The sequence below is a fragment of the Schistocerca serialis genome, unplaced genomic scaffold (assembly GCF_023864345.2).
Source record: "Schistocerca serialis cubense isolate TAMUIC-IGC-003099 unplaced genomic scaffold, iqSchSeri2.2 HiC_scaffold_1094, whole genome shotgun sequence".
Lineage (NCBI taxonomy): Eukaryota > Metazoa > Arthropoda > Insecta > Orthoptera > Acrididae > Schistocerca > Schistocerca serialis.
This window is the reverse complement of record NW_026047287.1, coordinates 70,001-73,541: the sequence shown is the minus strand read 5'-3', so window position 1 is coordinate 73,541 and position 3,541 is coordinate 70,001. Positions and strand designations below refer to the sequence as shown.

The 3,541-nt window shown below is 56.2% G+C and overlaps 1 non-coding gene across 1 annotated transcript in view; it reads left to right on the top strand.

Annotated features, from left to right (window-relative positions):
- Positions 1 to 2,333: 2,333 nt before the first annotated feature.
- Positions 2,334 to 3,541, top strand: part of LOC126431431 (small subunit ribosomal RNA) — a 1,910-nt gene continuing 702 nt past the window's right edge. Inside the window, exon 1 of the ribosomal RNA XR_007577588.1 lies at positions 2,334 to 3,541. This exon is cut by the window's right edge and continues 702 nt beyond it. This is a non-coding gene — a ribosomal RNA (small subunit ribosomal RNA).

Here is a 3,541-nt window from a genome sequence, read left to right as displayed (position 1 = left end):
AACCCAACCTATGTTGCGCCTTAACCCAACCTATGTTGCGCCTTAACCCAACCTATGTTGCGCCTTAACCCAACCTATGTTGCGCCTTAACCCAACCTATGTTGCGCCTTAACCCAACCTATGTTGCGCCTTAACCCAACCTATGTTGGGCCTTAACCCAACCTATGTTGGGCCTTAACCCAACCTATGTTGGGCCTTAACCCAACACACGTTGGGCCTTAACCCAACACACGTTGGGCCTTAACCCAACACACGTTGGGCCTTAACCCAACACACGTTGGGCCTTAACCCAACACACGTTGGGCCTTAACCCAACACACGTTGGGCCTTAACCCAACACACGTTGGGCCTTAACCCAACACACGTTGGGCCTTAACCCAACACACGTTGGGCCTTAACCCAACACACGTTGGGCCTTAACCCAACACACGTTGGGCCTTAACCCAACACACGTTGGGCCTTAACCCAACACACGTTGGGCCTTAACCCAACACACGTTGGGCCTTAACCCAACACACGTTGGGCCTTAACCCAACACACGTTGGGCCTTAACCCAACACACGTTGGGCCTTAACCCAACACACGTTGGGCCTTAACCCAACACACGTTGGGCCTTAACCTGCTCTGTAATTGTCATACGACGCGTTAAATTAGTGTAGTGTTGCCTAACTGCAACCCCCGCAATATAGTTTGCTACTCGCACTGCCCGGTCCCCAGTGTATCGCTTCATGTTAAACACCTTGCAGCTATACACTGTAATGTGGATGGCAGCAGGACGTACATGCTCAATGCCCTTTGCAGTTGTTCATTGGCATTTGCAGTTGTTCATTGGCATTCGCATGGCGAAGCACTTAGCCTACGCTGTGGTACGGCCTGTGTCAACTGTCCGCTGATGTTGTACGTCCAAATCACACACTGTACTGCACATTGGTCCTCATGTACTGAATGATACATCGTGGTACATGTGACCGTACAACGACTGCGCCAACAACGGCGAACCATGCGGTCCAAATGTTGTGCACTCAGCTACGTGTCGTCTCCCTATAAGAGCTGGATTGCAGTGTGGTATGCCCTGGATGGCGATCAGCATGAGCCGTCTGTTGATGTAGTGGCGCGTGTTGTCAGACGTAGTCGTCTCTTCTCACACACCGTGATAGCATGGTGCACTGCGTTCCACATCTGCGACATGCGACAGAGGCCGGTTGACAGTCGTTCGCGCAATGGACATCGCATACGTACGGGGGCCACCTTCCACGTGTTCGCGAAGCGTGCACATGTTGTTGCGTGTATGTGGGCAGACATAGTGTGTCGTGACACCTGACACAGGCATGCAACAATCGTTGAATTTGCAAATGGCGATGGACGCCTACGTTTGCTGGTGACGTTACGCAAATGAACAACTGGTAAACCGTTGTGGTGCGGTTGTTCTCGCTAGAGGTGAATCAGTGATGGCGACGATCGGTTGAGCTACCAACCGGTTGTTCCAGCGATACCCACCATGCCCACGAACGTGAATGGCATCTGGGTGTGAAGCGATACGCGGCGGTGGCTGGGTGGGACCGTCCCCGGCCGGTGAGGGGGGGCCTCCCGGCGTGCTGGCCGCGCGGTGCGTGGGCGCACGCGCTACAGCCGGCTGGTGGGGGCGGCCAGTGGCAGGCGCGCCGGCCGACGGAGGCGGCAGGCGGCGCAGCTGCGCGCCGGCGCACCCTGCACGCGGCGCCGTGCGGCCAAAGTAGGTCCTCGCGGGCCCGGTGCGAAGCGCGGTGGACATCTGCAGTGTGCTGGTCCGATTGAGGACTGTGTGCGCTGAGGATGCGCCGCCGCCCGGCGCTCGGCGCCGCGACGCCGTCTGCTGCTCGGTCGCCTCTGCGGTTCTCGCAGGTGGTTTGTATCGCAGCTGTGCGGACGTGTTGGCGCGTGCGCTGTGCTGGGAGAGTTCGCTTCGGCACCCAAGTGGGGCTTTTGTCCTTCTGTGGCGCTGGCGTTGGAGCTGCCGGTCACCGTAGGTGGCGCGTGTTGTCTCCCGCCGGCAATGCCACGACAGCACGCTCCCGGGCCTCTGTCGGCAGCGGCAAGCTCAGTTGGGAGCACGGGTGGTCGCACCTAAAGCGTCTACTCGCCAAACCCCGGGCGATTGCGCCTCTCTCGAACCCGACCAAGTACTTAGGACGGCGCTGCGCGCCGCCGGGACCTGAGAGGGTTTCGAGGTGTATGGTGCAGGGGAGCTCAGCCTCCTCCTGTTTGCAGAATAATTGAGCGGACGCTTGCGTGTTCGCGCGGGCCCCCGGGACACACTCCCGGGCGGCCGGCTGCTCAGCTCTAGTTGACGCAGCTCCCTGGTTGATCCTGCCAGTAGTCATATGCTTGTCTCAAAGATTAAGCCATGCATGTCTCAGTACAAGCCGCATTAAGGTGAAACCGCGAATGGCTCATTAAATCAGTTATGGTTCCTTAGATCGTACCCACGTTACTTGGATAACTGTGGTAATTCTAGAGCTAATACATGCAAACAGAGTCCCGACCAGAGATGGAAGGGACGCTTTTATTAGATCAAAACCAATCGGTCGGCTCGTCCGGTCCGTTTGCCTTGGTGACTCTGAATAACTTTGGGCTGATCGCACGGTCCTCGTACCGGCGACGCATCTTTCAAATGTCTGCCTTATCAACTGTCGATGGTAGGTTCTGCGCCTACCATGGTTGTAACGGGTAACGGGGAATCAGGGTTCGATTCCGGAGAGGGAGCCTGAGAAACGGCTACCACATCCAAGGAAGGCAGCAGGCGCGCAAATTACCCACTCCCGGCACGGGGAGGTAGTGACGAAAAATAACGATACGGGACTCATCCGAGGCCCCGTAATCGGAATGAGTACACTTTAAATCCTTTAACGAGTATCTATTGGAGGGCAAGTCTGGTGCCAGCAGCCGCGGTAATTCCAGCTCCAATAGCGTATATTAAAGTTGTTGCGGTTAAAAAGCTCGTAGTTGGATTTGTGTCCCACGCTGTTGGTTCACCGCCCGTCGGTGTTTAACTGGCATGTATCGTGGGACGTCCTGCCGGTGGGGCGAGCTGAAGGCGTGCGACGCGCCTCGTGCGTGCTCGTGCGTCCCGAGGCGGACCCCGTTGCAATCCTACCAGGGTGCTCTTGAGTGAGTGTCTCGGTGGGCCGGCACGTTTACTTTGAACAAATTAGAGTGCTTAAAGCAGGCAAGCCCGCCTGAATACTGTGTGCATGGAATAATGGAATAGGACCTCGGTTCTATTTTGTTGGTTTTCGGAACCCGAGGTAATGATTAATAGGGACAGGCGGGGGCATTCGTATTGCGACGTTAGAGGTGAAATTCTTGGATCGTCGCAAGACGAACAGAAGCGAAAGCATTTGCCAAGTATGTTTTCATTAATCAAGAACGAAAGTTAGAGGTTCGAAGGCGATCAGATACCGCCCTAGTTCTAACCATAAACGATGCCAGCCAGCGATCCGCCGCAGTTCCTCCGATGACTCGGCGGGCAGCCTCCGGGAAACCAAAGCTTTTGGGTTCCGGG